At 38.5% G+C, this 19,536-nt stretch overlaps 1 long non-coding RNA gene across 1 annotated transcript; it reads left to right on the forward strand.

The window, feature by feature from the left end:
• Window positions 1-18,352, forward strand: LOC114014692 (uncharacterized). The gene is made up of 5 exons (XR_008731455.1): window positions 1-738; window positions 14,600-14,827; window positions 16,701-16,787; window positions 17,669-17,791; window positions 18,289-18,352. It is a non-coding gene; the product is annotated as an uncharacterized LOC114014692 (long non-coding RNA).
• The last annotated feature ends 1,184 nt before the right edge of the window (window positions 18,353-19,536 follow it).

The following is a 19,536-nucleotide window of genomic DNA, read 5'->3' on the forward strand; positions in this document are numbered from 1 at the left end:
TAACATAAAAAGAAACATACTGGAAAACACCTAAGTATGAAAAATTCCTCAAATTCAGGGTGTGTTCATACAAAGTGAAATTTCTACAGTGTGGAAATCATTAAACCTGATTCAGAAAAAATGTGAGGTGCCCCAGCCATTGAGATGTGAATCTCTTTAATCCACACAAGCATTAGAAAAATCTGAAACATGTGAAAGTTCAAAAGCTGCAAAGCCATTACATGACTTCTTATTCATTTCTCAAATATTGTAACTTTCTATTGAACTGTGAAAAGGCTTTTTCTTATATTTTTTTTTCTTTTCATAAGCAATAGATCAGTCAGTCACTAATGTTACTGCACATTGTGAAGCTGAAGGTGAGTTTTACTTGGTTATATCTGCTTGGATTTAATTTCTTGATTTATTTTAAAGCATTTATGTAGCATTTCAATAGTTGGTAACTTGCACCTTTTCAGCAGTTGCTCTTAGGGAGGGGGAAATGGCAAGACCTGATACAATTTTTAACTTTTTTTTAAGATCCCAACCGATTTCACAGTAAGTTTAGAAGTAATTTTAATGACTAGCTCTAACTTTGCATGAGGGCTTTTTAACTGTACGTGTGCTACTTAAAAAAAGACAACTAAAAAACTAATAAAACCAAAACTACACAAAATACCTTTTTTTCAGCTTAACTTCACAGCTCTGAAGTACACCAAGAGGACCATTCAGATCTGGTGAAAACTTGCTACAGAGAAAACAGTAAGTTACTATTTGTGAAGGGACAGGCTGGGTTGGTAACAGAAAAGCTCAGCACAAGGATTTCCCACTGTGTGCAACCCTCCAAAGCGCATATGTGCCTAACTCGAGGGCTGTGGACATGCCTAGCCCCAAGCCATCCTTGTGCTGCCGCAGCAGCAGCTGAACCCCCTGGGGAGGCTCGAGCAGCCTGGCAGATCTGGCTTTCCCACTATGGGAGTATTAATTTGTTTTGCATCTGCAATTGTAGCATTAGGCTTATTTTTGATACCTTTGTCCTTGGTGTGGTCAGTTATAGCAGCCCTCAAGTTTTCAAATATTTGTCTCTCACTGGGGTATGAGTCATGCTCTAGGCTGTTTGCTTAACGAAGTACTGGTGGAGATAAAGTTGCTGGGGAGGGGTCGACTCCCGTGTGTCTAATGGTTTTGTTCTAGGAGCTGCCAGGGATGTAGTGTTACACTGCGATGTCTGGAAACATAATAGATCTTAATACATAAGGTAACAGGCTTTCTTAAGGGCAGGAAGAATAGAAACTTTCATATTGATTTACTATTTGAAAATCAGCCACATATTCTTTTCTGTGAAGCTCCTGTGAGAAGATAGTACAGTGACAAAAACCAGTTGGAGTTGTTTTTTACAGTGACAGCCAACTGCAGAATCTGACCAAGAGGCTTTTTGAGTCCCCTCCCCACGAAAAATGTCTTCCACACTTAAAAAAAAAAACACATGGAAATAGTTGGCAACCTGACTTCCATTGACTTGCCAAAAGAGGTATCAGAAGAGCTGAGGTAATCCACTGATTTCTGAGGTGGCAAAGCAGAAAAGTGCAAGTGGGCTGGAGGTGGGGGTGACTGCAGGAGCAGAGGGGAACAGCAGCTGAGAGCTCCAGGATCTCTGGAGGAGACCACGTTCTCAAGCAGTGTTCATCATTTAGAGTTATAAAACCTAAACAAAACAAATGTCTTAAACCTGTGCCAAGACCCAAAGAGTTTAAAGGTAAACATTAGATAAGGGTTAGCTGTAGTCATTCTGTCCTCTGCTGCCAAGGCCTCACAGCACAACAATGGGCTATTGATCAAAAGGTCATGCAGAAGAGGACAGGGTCTGAAGAAACTGAATTAAAAAAAAAAAAAAAAGCCCAAATGAGACAAATGCAAAAATAGTAACTCAGAGATGAATGGAGTTCTGTGCAGCAAGCATTTCTCATATGCATTCTTTTATTTGTCTGTGCAGATACAGTGAATATCTCTAATTCTCCGGGTTTGTACAGTGACATCCCCCTGTAGTCTCCAGAGCTTGAAATGGCGAGTAATTACACGTGTCCCTCTAAATAAAGTGGGAGAAGTGACAAAAGAAAACAAGATGCTGTGCTTGGGTTTTCCACTTGATGCTGTTCTACTCTACGTGTCTTGTGGGGACACTTAAGGCTGTTCGCATGCATGATGGTAGCCAGTGGCTACTGACCTGTTACTCTGGTGTTTAGGCCTTCACATGGTAGCGGCAGCTGCCAAGGAGTATGACATGAACAACCTGCTGCTATCTTGATCTTCTTGACCAAAAAGGTTTGGCTTTTTCTCCCCCGGAAGTTAGGTGGGAAAGGGGAATAATTCTTTGTAGCTGAGATCCATAAGTTGTCAGCCTCTTGTATCCTGAAAAATATTAATAAAGGGCAATTTACTCGTGTGAGGCTGCTGTAAAAAGATTCTAAAATACAGAGGTTCTAGTGTCATCCGCAGACGACAATCTGCTAAGTGTGTGTTTTGGGGGCAAGCGGAAAAAGAGCATTCCCTGTGAATGACAAGTGCCAATCTCATAATGTCATATTACCATTGCGGATGAATAAAGAAAAAGGCCCATTATGTGATATCTAACTAGAAAGAAAGTTAACAAAGAAATACACTGTGTTGTTAGTGAGAGGAAGGATAGACTTGTGGTTGGGGCACAGGAGATGTTGGTTCAAATTTCTGGCTCTGCAAGAGACTTCCTCTGTGACCCTGGGCGGCTCGGCGGTGGCACCCAAGCTGGGGGAGGGATTTCCTAGTAAGATAACTCTGCACCCACTCAAATGGGTGCCTAAGTGGCCAGGTCTTCAAGATGGGCAAAAAGATCTTTGAAAATCTACAATAAAAGTAGGGCTTGAGCCTTTTTTTTTTTCTTATTTATTTTCTCTCCCCCTTTTTTCTCTCCCCCCTCTCCCTTTTTTTTTTTTTTTTTTCTCCCCTTCTCTTCTTCTTATGAAAGTCTGGCTCTGATGCTGGTTATTGAGCATTTGAGAATCTGATCCTTGACCTCTCTTGGGATTCTGACTCTTAGTCATCTTAAGGCACAGTTTCCCAGCTGAAAATGGGGATAACAATGTGTCCTTTATATCTTACTGTCTGCCACTTCTGTCTGTTTAGGCGTCAAGGTTTTGGAGGGAGGGGCTGCCTTCTACAGTATGATTTGACCCTAATCTTTGAGAGGGATTGGAAGAAATGGGGACTTTAGGTATCAGTGTGATGAAAAGGAACACATAAATGATGGTAAAAGCAATGATTCTGAAGAAGTGATGAACTCAACTCTGTAGTGTTAAGACTGGTTTTGCTTGTTACAGAGAGGAGAGTTTGGGTCAGTCAGGATTTCTTCAAGACCTGGGAATGTTGAGATCCAGACTTGCAGGTTAAACACATCTCTACCCAGAATTAGAGTCTGTGTTGAAATATGTTTTCAATTATAATCTGTTAGAAAAGTAATGCTGAAATTTATCTTAAGTTGTCACAGTGCTTCAAAGCGTGGGCTTTTGCTCTCTCTAAGTCCTTGAACAAATGCAGGATATGTTGAGGCAAAACTGTTTCCAATTAAGTTGATGCATTCTGTTCTTTAATGTTGCAGGATTTCGAGTTTAAGTTAAAGAAAAATCCCATAGCCAGAGTTCATAAGGGTGATTCAGATAAAATCGCCTGGAAAGTAGTCATTTGCCTGAATTTCTGTGGCTGCGTCTTGTTGGGTCCTCAGATAGCACAGGGTGACACATAGCCATGAACTCCCTCGAAACTCTGCTGACTAACACTGACTGATTCCTAGCTCTCCTCTGCATCAGGCCACTGAGTATGTAAGAGGGACTTGAAGCATATGGGTTAAGGGAAATAAAAGTGATTCCAGAAAAAGTCTTTGTTGCTTGTATCTGCTGAAAACTTTTGCTATAGTAAGTGTGCCTTGCTCAGCAGAACAGGTTTTTAGAGTTCCAAGGGTTTTGCCCTGCCTAAGTGAATCATTCCTGTTTATCACCCCTCATTCTGAGGAGTGCTATCCTGAAAACTGTCGTCATGCTAAAGATTAAAAAGGGATTAAGAGTGTGTAATGGGTTTTTCAGGTAAATTTGTGTACCCACAGAGCACATTAATTGCTCAGGTTCAGTTCTGCAGCTCAAGACAAATAGTTGCACATTTATATTTGACACTCTTATTTGTCAGTTCTTGGGACTGCTGCTGCAGGGATCCTTGAGTGATCTGCCTTAGCAGTCTTCTGTAAGTTCTTTTTTATATGTGCCACCTCCAGCCCTGCTCCCCCTGCACACACGCTTCCCCACTGAACCCTAGCCAGCAAGCTTATGCCAGAACATAATTTGACTCACTGATGTTGACTGCTTTGCAATGCCTGGCCTGCTGAATTTTTTTTTCCCTCAAGGAGAAGTTTAAGACTACTCAGTACGCATACTCAAGGTCATTTTCACAAAGGTAAAATATCTGTGGAAATGATGATAAAAATAAATCCTTGCATTTTCATTATATTAAGTAAAAACAAAAATCATGTGATGTATGAGCAAGTGGCCAGTTTCTCACTGTGGCCAGTATCCTGTTGCAGGAGCGTGTGTGACTGGTGGTCAGTGCTGAATGAGTTTTGGATTTTTTTAAATTTACAAGAAGACATATATTTAAAAAAAAAAAAATGTGTGAGGTTTATTGCGGATAAAGAGGTTACTGAAGTAATCCTCCTACCATTGTCTGGAAGAAGTTTGTGCAGGTATTCAGTAATGCATTAACCACCTGTAGCGAGCTATAAGGAAAAAAATCTTCAGAAATTACTGAGTAGCTTTGCTGAAGATAGAAATGTTTTTTCAACTTCTCTTGGTAAAAAGAATCTTATCTGTGGGACCCTGGATAGTCTTTTCACCATTAACACAATCTGTCATGCATTGTGTGGAGGACTGTGCTGTGACAGGGGTTCTAAAAAGAAAAAAGCTTGGATTACAGTTTCCTACTTGGTTTTGGTATGTTTAATACATGTGTTAAACAAGTAGATCATTTAGAATTTGAAATATCAACTTAGGTTATGGATCCAAGTTATCTGGTTAGCTCTAACTGTGAACCTAGTTACTTGGTTCTCTTAAAACTAGGTACAACTTACTTTCATACTCTTAAAAGAACACTTTGGAATCTGGCCCCTGAAAATTTGAGAAAATATTTAACATAACATTAAACCACACTGTAATTTGGAGTGGTGTCCTTTAGGCTTTGTCTTGAAAAGTCAGGTCAAACCTCTCTTCCATCTGAACTTTTAAAATGTTTTAATTGCAAGCTGTTGTAAACAAACTTGCTGGACTCAGAAGATACCGGAATTTTGACGTATTTTGATGTATGCACCATGGGATAATTGTTCTATTTCAGGATGACATTTGGTTGCATTATCCATGACAAGTAGGCTGTTTCCCTTGTCTGCGTTTCCAATCTTAGCAGTATGTTCTCTTCATAAAAGAGGGTATGCTCTTAGTATGAATAAGAAAACCCAAGAAAAATAACCACAATGTGACATGGGTCCTCTTAGAGCTGCGGATAATATTATGAAGGCCCTCTTAATGAGGGATAAAAAAAGACATTTATTTTGCTTTGGAAAAAATGTAGATTATTAGATCTCATTCTGGAAATCTGGGCTGTGGCTTTTTTCTGCCTAGTAGGGTGAAAAAATTATGTTCAGTGTAGAACTGTATCCTGGTCATCACTTTGAATTAATTATTGACTGGCTGAGTGAGTCCTGTCCACTTTCTAAATCATAGCAGAAATATATTTCAGTGGCATGTCAGGCTGAGGCTATTCGAATGAGCAGATCTTTAAAAAAGAAATAAAGGTTAAACATACTTTATGACAGCGTAGCGAAATCATTTGCTACAAATGAACAGGTGTCTAGCTTAAAAAGAACAAAGAAATCTTCCAAACCAGTGAGTCTAAGTCATTTTTATTTGAACTCTAACATGTATTCAAGAGTTTAATTGACATGCTGTATTATTTACTCTGAGAATCTATTCTGAAGTTATTGTTTTGCTCCTGTCCATGTGCTAGTTTCCTCCAGATAAAGGACTAAGTGACTTTCACGACAAACTATGTGCATCGCCCAATAGACATTTCATGGAAGAGCACAACGTGTTTATATCATCCTTTGCTTTCTACAATCCTTAGAACGCATTTAGAGGAGAAATCACAGCTGCTTTTGTCTGAAGAGCATCAGTGTTTCTATGACTGGCAAATATGACTGGCGACGTGACTCAGCTTTAACAGCAGTGACCTAGATCTTGCCATAATGGACATGATCTCAGTAGTCATAGTGGGGACGTTTGAATGCCTCAGTTTTGCATGAGTGAGACTGTATGCGGACAGATTATATCATAGCAAGCAGATCCCTAATAGTCAGAAGTGCTGTGCTGTATTGACATATGGTTTGAGAGAGACAGTTTAAATATTATCAGTAGCTTTTCAAGCTTTGAGTAAATAGGGCATACCAGTAAGTGGTATGGATGAGATGGTGAAGTTATGGATTTTACAGTGGCTTAACTGAAATGAGACTATTTCCAGCAACAATTGATATATGTTTATAATAGAACAAAAGACAGCTAGGGCATTACAGAGATGTTACCCAGTCTCTCTTTTGGCAAAAGGATAGCATTTTGAACTAGTTGACCAGCATCATATACTTTTACCCACCTGCTGATGGCTGCTTATGCTACGAATTTGATCTCAAGCTTCTTTTGACGGAAAAGTGTGTCTGTTGCAACAAAAGCACCCTTGCACAAGGTATTTGTGGCCAACACGTTAATAGTATGAGTCTGGAGATTGCCTGATGGCTCCGGCTTTAGCCAGCAAACACTGAACTGCGTGTGTAACCTCAGTGGGCTATTCAAGTTCCTAAAGGGACACATGCACCACAAAAAACTGATTGGTCAGGGATTAAATGACTTTCCTTCCTCTCCTTTGTCCTTCCTTTCTTCCCTTCCCCTCCCCACTCTGTGTATGTCTTTCCAAAGAATGTATATTGATTTTTGGCTTGAAATTGTCACTGGGATAATGATGAATAGGGAATTTCAATGTGGCATTGTTGTGCACTGGTCAGATTTTTATAAGCTTTTTCTAACAACACTGCTGCTGCCAGGCTTTGATCATTTAAGCCAAAGACATTCAGATATAACACCTCAACATTTTAAGGCGCTCAAGTATTTGCATTTATTTAATAATATATGTTATTACTCCACCGCATCAAAAATGCCCACCTTTTGGCTGAGTTAGGACTGCATCTAAAGCACTAAAAATAGATCCATCAGTGCCCGAGGGCCTAAAGTGAAGTCTTTACATGAATTCATGGATGAGTTTACTTGGAAAACATTGACTGGCACTGGAAAACAGAAGCTGGACAAAATTAACAGCAAATCCTCTCAGCAAAGTAGATCTGTTGACTGTCAGCTGCCCTAGATTTTAGAGTGAAAAACCACTCAGACGGTTGCTGAGCATCAGTGGCTCAGAGAGTTGGGGAAATTAGCCTCTGGTTGTGAGAATAATTGGATTCCATTTGGGCAACTTTCAAACTTTTCCTTCACTCAAATATTTAAAATATTAGAAGTGGTTTGTTTTCATTACTGTATTTAAAGGGCTGGAGGGTATTTTCTTTTTTCGGTTGTAATGCCTAATTCTCCTCAGAGGTTCTTAGCATACATGCTGCTGTAGAAAGGGCACTTTTTGTTGTTCTTACTGAAGCACCTTTCTCCTCTCCTTCACCTCCCCTGCCTGCCCCTCCTTTCCCCCTGCCTCCCCTTCCCCCCTCCCCCCCCCCCCCCCCAACACCCTGTAAGTGGCTCAGTAAAAACTGGCACAGTAAGAGCCATGCCTCCAAACAGAAAAACAGATCTCACCTCCAAACATCCCAAAAGCACATGCCCTATTTCAACAGCCCTTCCTTTTATCATTAGGTAAGGTTTCAGTGAGGCCTGGGAGTATCAGAAAACTTAAACCAAGGTGGTTAAAAAAAAAAACAAACCTCACCAAAAGACCCCACTCCCACTGCTTCCTCTTGAGCATCTCTAATGTCTCCTTCGTGTCTGTAGAGGGGCCATATTTGCAGAGGTAAGTCTGTTTATTTTTATCTCAGATACAGTGAGTGCTAAACAAGGGGACTCCTTTTCCCTTTTATCCTTCTAAACTGAGTTTATGGGAGGTCTCTCTTTTTTTTCTCACCCTCAAACCAATATAGATAGTAATTCACATCATGTTTGATTGTTCTTTCTAGTACTTCGTGAATAGCTGTTAATCTTAATGATCCTTCTATCCTATATTTGAATGGACCACTACCCATTCCCCATACACTCTGGAGGATGTATGTCAGGGCATACATATTAATTAGGCAGAATTGTGTAAGCAGTTTTTCCAAAACCACCAGGGCCAATTAGTCATCCAGACATTACATAATAAAAGTTCATAAGTTGAAAAGAATGTTCTCAATCATTCATGCTCAGTAAAAGAGAGGTTTAAAAGGTACAAATGGAAATTAGATTTCATGAAATTCAGAACTGGAACATTCCCCTTAGAAGTAACACAAATTACTGCAATTGGTAATCTAACTGGAAAAGCTCATGTACATGTGGATGTACATGCATGTCTATGCATCTTTATCTAACTCTGTATGTCCTAGAAGTTGGTTCAGGAGCTTAGACTGGAACAAATCTGGCTGCTAGAGAGCTCCCCTGCATTTAGTGAGGCATTGCATGGCCAGAAATGCAGAATAAGCACAGCTAAGACACCTTCAACACTTCACTGACCACAAAAGAATTCAGTTTTGATGCAAGATGTGGAGGTGGAAGAACTGCATCCATTTGGGTGTCAGTGAGGCTATAAAATCCGGAACATAATGCACTGCAAAGAAGAAGGTGTGAAAAACCATTTGCAGATGTAACATACACAGGAATAAAGTGAGGGGTCCAGAAATATGGAGAGGACTATGGAAAATGCTTACAGCCTTGAAAAAAAAGAGTCTAAATGAACATTCAGAAGAATGCATCCATTCTTATCCAATATAAACAGCAGAGGGAATTTTGAAAACTGGGTCCTATGTATATGTAAATTTGACCAGTTATTTCTGATTACCTTGATATAACCCATGCTATGTGGCTTAGATGAGGCTGTGGTAGATACGCAGCTTGTGTGAGAACATTTAATTACGTGAATCTGATTAAAATCTACTGCATTGTAACAATGAAAAGAAGTAAACCAGTTTAAAAATATGATGAATGATTTTAAAGTGCTGAAGGTATCAGGGTTCATTATTTGATTTTAAGGTCAAATTCCAAGTGCACGTTATCATGCATTTTCTCTTTTATGGAGAGTTCATTGAAGGAAAGTTGAGGGGGTGAAAACGGTGCTTCCAGCAGATCCCATAAAACTGCACTTTTTTTCTCAAAGACTGACGATAATCTTTTGTAGTTGTACTTGAACTTAATCTGCCTAGATTTATAAAATGTATTAAATTTCTTTTCTGAACTTATCTCTGTACTTCCAGTATAAAATTTTACATTCAATATTCTCTTCAGACCTGGTAATTTCATTTCCTTTTACCCATCTCCATGCATAGAACAAGCAGGAATGATGAGGATGATGGAGCGTCACTGTTTGCTCAGGAACAACATGCATTCGCCCCAAACCCCTCCTGTGCGTAGCCTGAAAGTATTGCATTGTAGGCTTCTGCTCTGTATCATCTTCCCTTTTGTACAGGGTAATGCCACTCTCTAAAAAGCAAGTAAGTTCTGTGAAGAGTTTTGAGTAGAGTTTTAATTTCAATTCAGTATTTTGACTTGAAATTAAAGGGTGATTCTTCAGTCAAAGTTCTTTTTCATTGGAAGAAAAAGTGAAGATCCACCCACAGACCTTTGTGAGGCAGGTTGACTTCATGATGAAATTACTAATGTTGTAGAAAAAACGTCAGTTGGCAGAAATGCACGTAAGCAATTCTTTCCATAGTCTAATCACCTAGTATATAAAACCAAGCTTCTCCAACATTACTAGATTTTAGAGAAATTAGGTGATTTTCTTCTTTTTGGTCAATTAAATATACTTATTTCTTGAAGCTACATGTCAGTAATAAAAGGTGGGAATTAAATATGTTCTTGCACATATCGCAGTGAAGGTAAGTTAGTGGTTCTAGCAAAGATTTTACTGGTATTAGTAGAAGCCTATAGGAGAATTTGTGCTCTTTGTAACATTGAGATAAATTCCTTTCTGACTGTCTTCCTGAATAATTTTTTACTGCTTTTGCACCTTGTTCCCCACTCATGATTTCTATCAGGTAGATGTTTCCTCCTGTCTTCTTCACCATCTTTAACTCCTATGAACACAAACCCCTTTTTATCAGCCTTTTTTGTGATCCTTCCAACCAAGGAAGGATCTAAAGTGAACAAAAGGAAATCATCATCACGCAACGAGTTGTGGAACTCACTGTGGTTGGAAAACAGAAGTTTAAGTGTTTTAAATGTTTGTGCAGCACAGGCCAGCAGTTATGTTCAGTGTGATGGTTCCATCCTAGTGCTTCAGAAGGCCCATCACCTCCTGCTTACAGAGGACCTGAGAATAAGAGAGCTGCCCGTCCCTAATGGTCTCTTGCTGAACATCTCCCACTTCCCATTGTCAGAAACATGACGATGGACCAGATGGTTCTTTAGAGCGAGCCAGTACTTCAGTTCCCATGTAAAGCATTCCTTCTCCCCTCAGGGCCCAAATTTGCCTGCTCAAATGCATATTGGAGCTGCATTGCCAGTGTCTAGTTTAGACTGAATTTTTTTAGGGCAGAGGTAATATCTTCCTTTTAATGACTGCCCTATATGTAAGGTTGAGGGCATAAATAATCATAATACTAGATACAAGGAAAAGTCCGGTTCTGCTCTCATATAAGTGAGAAGCAGGATGCATCCTCTGACATAGACTTTATGTTTTATGTCAGTGGTTGTCTATGATAAATATTTTCATAGTGATTTCTAATTATTCTCATGGCAAACTGAAATGGAGGTTCATTTTGTGATAGTCTGAGATGCTTTTCTTAGTAGTTGACTTTTTCAAGTCTAATGGTTAATCCTTGAATGGGAAGTGGCTTTTGCACAGCAAATGGAAGCTGAGTGATGTTTTTGCTTTTAACATGTGCTTATATGGGTATCTGCCGGACAATGTCTCAAGAATAGAGGGGGAAGAAAGTCTCTATCATCAACAAACTCAATGACTGCAACCCAGAAAATTCTTTGGGTTTTAAGGCATTCCATTGATAAGGGAATGTCTTAGTGGTAGAGAGCAAAAACAGAATGATGAGCCCTTGTTTAACTGAAATACTTTTTAATAAACAAATATAGTGGTAATTTATCCAAACATTAATTATTAAGTGTTTGCACAGATCTTAGAGTATGTATGCATTTCAATATGACTACTCAGGGATGTTACCTTAGAGGCTGGCAGGGTAATATTGCAGAGTGACTGGAACCTTTTGAACTCATCAGCATGACATCAGAAAGTAAAACCTCTGCAATTCTCTGACCTGAAAATGTTTTCATTGTAGTTGTTGAAAGTCATTGCACAAGGCTGGCTTTGGGTCCAGGTGAAAGAGAATGACAACTTGGTAAACTACAGAGTAAACAACGGATACCTTATATACAGAGGATGGCAACCATGTGGGAAAACAAAATCTATTTCTGAAATTAGCCTTTGAACAGGGGCCCTTTAAACATCAGGGGAAGTTTTGGAGATGGGTGTTACCAGTATTAATACAGTATATTTAGCTGTCTCAAGCTTATAAGGACAATATCTGGTTCTTACCTGTTTGGCTTGTGGAAAATTACTCTGCCACCTATGTGCTTGAGCAGGTATCTTGCCAGTGTAATACTGTGCAACACAGGGTCAGGAACTGCTGACAAGGTGCCAGAGTTCGTCTGTGCTTGTAGCACAGGGACTTGCAACATGCCAAACTACCACTCTTTTGTAACTGAGAAGCATCATCAAATGTGGTGAGCTAATTTTCTCTCTATAGATCCTTGGTGTAGCAGCTACAAATCTTGTTCTTGTGCATCCTGGGTGTGCAAAGGGGAATGACACTCTTTAATACCAAATGTATCCATGCTTACTGAAGGCTACATAAAGGTGTCTTTTTTGACTTAGAAGTAATTTGCAGAATGTAAACCTGGATTATTTGAAACAATAAAGCTGTCACTAATATGATATCTTTTAAAAGAGGGTGCAAATTACACCCTTTTGCAAGAGCCTGCTGGGTAATGGCAGAAACAAAACAAAAGAAAAGAGGCAGACCAGTGAGAGGAAGCAAATGTAAATCTAAGATGCTGAATCCTAGTGAGACAAGAGTAGCTTCCATTATGAGTAATTCTGCTTCTCTTAATTTATTTCTTGTCTCCATCCCCCAGCATTTCTATTATTCTATAGGCCATCCTATTACTGATTTAGATCAATAGCAGACTTCCCAAGATGTTTGTTCTTCGTCCCGTTTTTCATGCAGAATAGTTGAGAGGGTGCAGACACGAAAAGGAAACAAACAGCAATGCTAATTTCAGTATTTCTTCATTTGTAAATCAAACTCTGCTTTGCATGAGTCTCTTTATATTCAGTCTTCGCCAAGACAATAACATACTATTTAAATGTGCATTTTAAATGACTATGATTTGACTGCAAATATTGTTTTAATGAGTTCTGGATATAAAGTGGAGAGCTAAATGATGGAGCCTTCTTTTCGGAAGTCTGTTGTATTTAATTCTGGCTTAGGACACAAAGCAATAGCTCACAAAGCGTTCACAAGCTTTAGAAAAAACTGTAAATGGTTCTGTCTATAGCTAGAAGGATTATTGATAGGTTTCAGGCAACATTATGGGTCATAATGCCACTGTTTCAAAGTCCACATTTGATTTTTGCTGCTTAGATTAAATTTCAAAAAAGGGTGTTGTTAGGAATACTTGTTGTACTAGAGTCCTGAAGTAATATAATCTTGGCCTTTCTGAATGTCATAGAAAATCAGTTCCTGTCTTTTTTCTTCCTTAAATAACTTTTGGTTTCCTGGTAACTCTTGGGCTATTCTTTTAATCACTTCACAGCACGTAGAGCTGATGGGTAGGGGTCTAGAATATTTCCCCATCCCCACAGGCATTTTCACAGTGCAGCTGTTGATCATGTGAACATATTCATGTTTCCTTCACAGCTGACACCCTGCAAATGTCTTGCGTGCCTAGAGATGGTAAACATGTGTTCAGAGCAAAAGGAGCTTTCTTCTTATAGGGATGGCCTGTCAATTTTCTTAGAGGCGAGGGAATTTGAAGTGAAAATAAGGGTTTCTTCAGTTGCATTAAGACAATAGAGACCATCAATGAAGGAGAAGAAAGTGTGTCATGCTGGGGTATGGATATAGGAATCCAGACATCAGAAAAAAAAATAATTTTCTTTATTTTTATTCCCTTAGAAGTAAAGGGCTTCAGAGCAAAAAAGATAAATGTTTCACAGATTTTAGATTTTTAGCATGTTTCACCTCACTTTTCCGTAAGAGATTTTCCTTAGCTGCTGCTTTAAAACCCTCTTTTGCTGTGGAGTTTATTAAAATTTTGACAGCTGTCAGACTAGGGATGTGCTGAGAATGCTGCCTATCACACTGACCAACTGTGTCATTGCTTCTTTGTTCTTCCATCTGTCTGTCTTTCTAGTTTGTCATTTTTTTGTCCCACTCATGCTATAAGTGCCTTTGAGACAAGTGATGTTTTTGCAAGGTGTTGTGTACAGCACCTACACAATTGCTTCTGATACATGTCATCCACTTACTTGTGTTTGTTCCAATTATTCAGTTCCCTTTTCTAGCTGAAAAACTCCTACCAGGTGAAAAAAGATTAACCCCCTGTTACACCGAATACAGGAAATCTCATATGAATGCAATTATAATTTTGACAAGAGTCTAAAATGTTTAAAGAAGACTTTCCAAGGCATTAACTTCTGTCAGTGCTTGCTTCTTCTGTAAAGGAGAGCTCATGCCTTTTTGCAAGGACTGAATAATCCAGTCAACTAATTAACTATACCTTCTGTCATTTTTTTGAACCCTTTCATTTGAGAACGCATGAATGTTTCCCTCTGTAACCTAGTGGACCTAATATCAGACAGTGAATTGTCATTTGAGCTAATCTAACCATATTCTTTTCTCCATTTAAGGAAATACTAAGGCTACAAAGACACATTTATTTCATATCAAATTTTCCAGGTCTTTTGTGTTCAGTGAAGCTCATTTAAGCAAAAATCTGATAAAGGGATAAATGTGTAATGATGAGTAAAATAATGCATGCGAGGTATAGGTGACATATCTAATTCTAATGTTAACGGACTTAGTACCAGAAGATAGATATTTATGCTTCTGTATTCTACATTGCATAAATAACCTGATTATGTTAGGCTTATACACCAGCAAAGTGCACACCTGTGTTTAAGGTTAACCCTTAGAACACTTATCTGTTCCCACAATCTTTTCTTCTGGTAGTGCATGCTCCATAACTACCTCTGAACTGCTGATCTTTTTTCCAACAGGAAATTTTCCAACAACAAATTTTTCCAACAGGAAGGATCCAGTCTGTTGTTGCCTTTCTCCTTGCACACCGCCTTGCTGAACTCCATCCTTCTTGGTACTTCTCACACCAGTCCTCTCCAACTGCTCCAGGCAGTGAGCCAACTGACTGCTTTGTAATCACACTGTCTGCCTCCTTGAGTCATGGAGATATGTCATCTTTTGTATTACTGCTCTGTGGATGAATCCTTATCCTGTCCTAATGAGGCTATTAAAGACGAGGTAAGCCTTAGTATCTGGGAATAAGATTTTATAGAGTCATATAAGGCACATAGATACAAGGACAGATGGATTACCTCTCCAGTGGATGTCTTGTCCTCAGAGCTATTGTCTTGGAAACAGTCCTTGATATTTCAGGTAATATTTCCCCATCTCCTAGATACATTCGATTTTTCAGACACAGCCCAGCTACAGAATAGCCAATTTCGAAGCACTCAGCTATGCTGTAGGCCTCTCAAGATGCAGGGAAATAGATTTCCACCATTTGTGAAAGTTCATATTTTGCTACATTATTACAAAAAACAAAACAAACAAAAAAAACCCAAACAAAACACAACACCCAAACAAAACCAAACAAACAAAAAAACCCAAAAAACAAAAAGCCAAGAAAATCCCAAACCACAAACCAACCAACCAGCTCCCTAGCACTCCCAGTTCCCACCACTTTTCGGTATTAGAAACAAACCAAAACTTTTCTCTTGCTCCATGAGAGGTTTTAGATTTCTTTCTTGCTGGTTGCTTTTTTAGAGGGTAAGGGAAAGGAAGGGAAGAAAGGTGCCAGTCTCTGAATGATGAGTCCTCTTTTTCCTATGTAAAAGTTCTTAATGAATGAAACAGATAAATTTTACCAAGTCACTATGAAAAAAAAAAAGAAAAAAAAGAAAAACTGCAAAGTATCTCTGTGGAATATTAATGGTGATTGTGTTTGTTTCATTTTGGTTTAATTTTTTAAAATAACATCACGTTAGAAGTAAAAAAAAAGAAAAAAAGACTTCACTGTAAATACTAACATGTTAGGATTGATCTGTCTGTATCTTGGCAGAGTGTTAAAACCCACTTACAGGAACAATTGCTCCCAGTATAATTTGGTGCTTCACTGTGAAACAGATACATACCTTCCAGTGTATTTTTATAAGACGATAATATATTTCTTATATTCTCTATACCGCGGTCTGGTCTTGCTCACATAAACTGTTATTTGTGTGTCCAGTCCCATCTTTCTTAAATCACATCATAGCATTGAGGAAAAAACTGTATATGTGACTGAGAGTTCGGAGACTTGGACACATTAGCAAGGATAAGGTTTAACAGTGTGCATTAATGAGATAGAATGAAAATAATTGTTAGCTGACACACCAGCGCAGCAAAGTGAATGAAGCAGAGAGGACAGTAGTGACCACAAAACATCCAGCAAGATGGTATGGCTTCATGCCACATTCTGTCCCTGAGCAGTCATTTGGTGACACTGTGATCCAGGAACATAGTCATCCCTTTCTGTACATTACCATAGCATGATCTGTTAAGCTTTAAAAGCAGGTCTTTTATGATATTTTTTGTTCGCTTCTTAATTGATATTCTATTTTGTATCAATGAGGATAGAACATTTTATACAGACTTATCAGGAAAATTACTTTCATTTTTGTGCGTGCCTGTGTGTGTTCAGGTCTTCTTATGTTCGCAGTAACAGGACTTACAGGCTCGTGTCTGCATGAGATGAACTGCATTTTGCATCGTTGTCTTCACCTTCACATTTGGGGCTGTTACCTTCACCTCCCTCTGTTAGTAGCCTAGGGCACATGTTACCTCATATCCACATGCTTTCTGTCATGTCTCATTTTTTGACTGAATAAAACCATGTTTGGAAGATGGGAAATGGAGGGCAGGATTGAATTCTGTAGGTGTGCATGGAGGAGGCACTCTTCATGCAGCTTTCCCCCTTCCTGATTGTGGGAAGCAGCTACCTTGACTTTCTCCAGCTTTTGCTTGTGGAAACCATATGGGGCTTTGTGCAAATCTGTGTTTATACATCACCTCTTGTAAGCAATACCAAATTTAGCTCCAACATTATGAGAGCAGGTTCTGTCTACCATGGCAGGCATAGCATGGATTCAGCAACAGGACACCACGAAGCAGCTTGGATGGACTTTGAGTGGGTACTCCAAAATCAGCAACACTCTAAAAGGTGGGACTTTGGCTCCAAAATGTCTCCGTCTTCCCTTTGGGGGTAATATGGTGAGAATTTGTGGCTTTCTGGAAGAATGTGAACGCATCTCAGTGCATAGTGCTTTTCTCTGCATGCCCTCTATTTGGAAAAGGCCATTAAACCCTTCTAATGAAATGAGTGCGTATCAGTGTTTTCACATAAAGACATTTCTAGAACAGGTGTTTTTGCCATTTGAACTACTGGTTAGGAAACCTCTTTAATTTTTATTAGTAATGACACAGGCAGATTCAAAGTCAAGAGCTGAATTTTCACAGTTTGAGCCTTGATTGCGTTGACTTAAATTTATTTCAATATAAAAAAATCTTTGCAGGGACCTACCCTTAAGGACTGTGTTTTTCAAGGCTTGATTTTTATATTGCCTAAACCTGTCTATGCTTGCTTTTACTTGAGAGAATGGGTATCTTTGCGCTATAGTCCTGTGCTTCTTGGCAATTTTATAGACTGCTATATTATACATAATTTTATAACTGCACTGGCATGTTAATATCATATTGCCACTAATCCAAAGGAGTTGCACAAGGTGATTGAGGGTAATCCTATGTTAGCATAAAGACTGAGTATCAAGATGGAGGACTATCTTAGCACAGAACCTCATGCAGGTAATTTATCCAGTCCTAGTGAAGCATATACATCAGATTTTTTTGTGACTTTGCTGTGAACTTTCAGTGGAGCCAGACAATCTTTGGGTTGTCTGTAGAGTGCATTGAGAAATAAAACATTAATTATTCTGGGGGGAGAATTCTGCTTCCCACTTTACTCAGTTCTGCACTGACAAAGGTGTACATGGCTTTCTTCTCATGAATCATCTACTCTCTATTATGTTAATTTTTACTTAGCAGATGGTGGTCCCAACTGGTCTGGTCTCTATTTTTTGCTGAAACCTGCGACCTGGTTAGCTGATAGAAGGCAATTGGGGATGGAAAGAACAAAACTTTCCTTGTTTCTGTTTTCAAATAAGACAGGTCAGTGTCACTGCCAATAATATTCTCTTCTGTATTTTTTATACACATGAATATCATGTACCTATGTTGCCACTTTTGGGGGATTAAAATATAGTATTGATTGTTTATGCCTTATTACATTAGCCATCCAACTGAAGTCAATTGGAGTATCCACACAAGGAAAGAATGTAGGTCTGAGCCTTTGATTCCTGTAGCATTCTTCTTAAACCAAACCAAAATATTACTCTGTGTTTGGATTGTGTTCAGTTGCAGCTGAGAGATGATTGTTTGTCTTTCAGATTCCATTCACATGACTATCTTTTCATAACTGATATATGATAATTTATACTACATGTTTTCAGGACTATGTCATGTGAAAAGTAATATTTAGATAGCCAAATATCTGACACAAAAAGTATATGACTATCACACACACACATGCTTAAAAGTCCAAGAAATCACATCTCCCAAGTTGCTCATATCTTTCCCTTTCACTGTTTGTGTTGGTTTCCTTTCAGTAAATACAACTGCAGATCTTTGGCCTGTGCCACATGTCAAATAAGGATAAGAACCCTCTACATGGAAGTAAGTTTTCAAATGTAAATGAAGCAGATATGTAAATCTCAGCAGTTTCCCTATCTAATATGTATCTTTAAACTGCCAGATTATGCAGGTGTATGTGCACGAGGTAACTTGCACATGCAAGAACCCATTTATGACAATTAAACAGTTTGTGTGTGGAAAATAGAATAAGTTTAGAGCAAGCACTTTGGCATGTACACACTTTGCCAGAGTAATTGATGGAAAGAATATTGAATACCTCATGTAAGGACACAAAAATACAGAACTGCCTAAAGTCACTGAAAAAGTGGCAAAGAGAAAAGTATTTCTACTTTTTTTTTCTGCTTACAATATTTTGCTAGATTCTGAGTATCTTATTCTGTGCGCTGTCTTGTTTAAACATAATGTAATGATAAGAAGGCTTGAATATTCTTTTTAAATTTTTTTTATTACTTTGCAGTTGCTGGGGAAATTGTAAGTAGCTCAAGTTTAGATTTGGAAGTATTTAACTACTCTATTTCCATCTCAATTAACATATAATACCATCTTTAATTCTGTATTTATCACAGAAATTTTTTTGCTCAAAAGATATACTTCTGGGAATATGTTAATTGTCCTGTGCCATAATATCACTTCTGAAAAGATTAAGTCTTTAAATATTAGAGTTCAGTAGGACTGTTCTTAATCTTTGGTATAATAATAAGTACTGAATGTCAGACCTTTTCAAATATCCAAATTGGAAATGTCTTTTATCTCACTAAAATGAGTGGAAGCTCCACATGTGTACATATGAAAGTAGGGAATTGTTACCCCAACTATACCATGCGAGGATAATTGGAAAGGATTAATTTACTTCATGTGGCCTTGAGGGAGATGCACAGTCTGCTGCATTTCCAGGAGACAGAGAGTTTGGAATTCTTTACTTTTGCTGGTGCAGAATTATCTGCAAAGTTTGCATGGTCAAGTAGTTTTAGGTGTACCTGTCCTTGAAGAAGTAATCCAAAACAAAAACTCGGGTTTTCCCTGTTTGAAGCTTATTCGTATTGCTACAGCCTTTTTACATGAAATGTTGACTATTAAAAATATTTTTCCCTTTGTTTTTAATATTCATGCAATAGAATTTCTTTCAAGTGTTGAAGTAGAATAAGTTACATGTGTGTATGTATTTATATGTATAGATACACCAAGATTTTGAAGACTGTGTC

Source organism: Falco cherrug, chromosome 3, assembly GCF_023634085.1.
Source record: "Falco cherrug isolate bFalChe1 chromosome 3, bFalChe1.pri, whole genome shotgun sequence".
Classification (NCBI taxonomy): Eukaryota; Metazoa; Chordata; class Aves; order Falconiformes; family Falconidae; genus Falco; species Falco cherrug.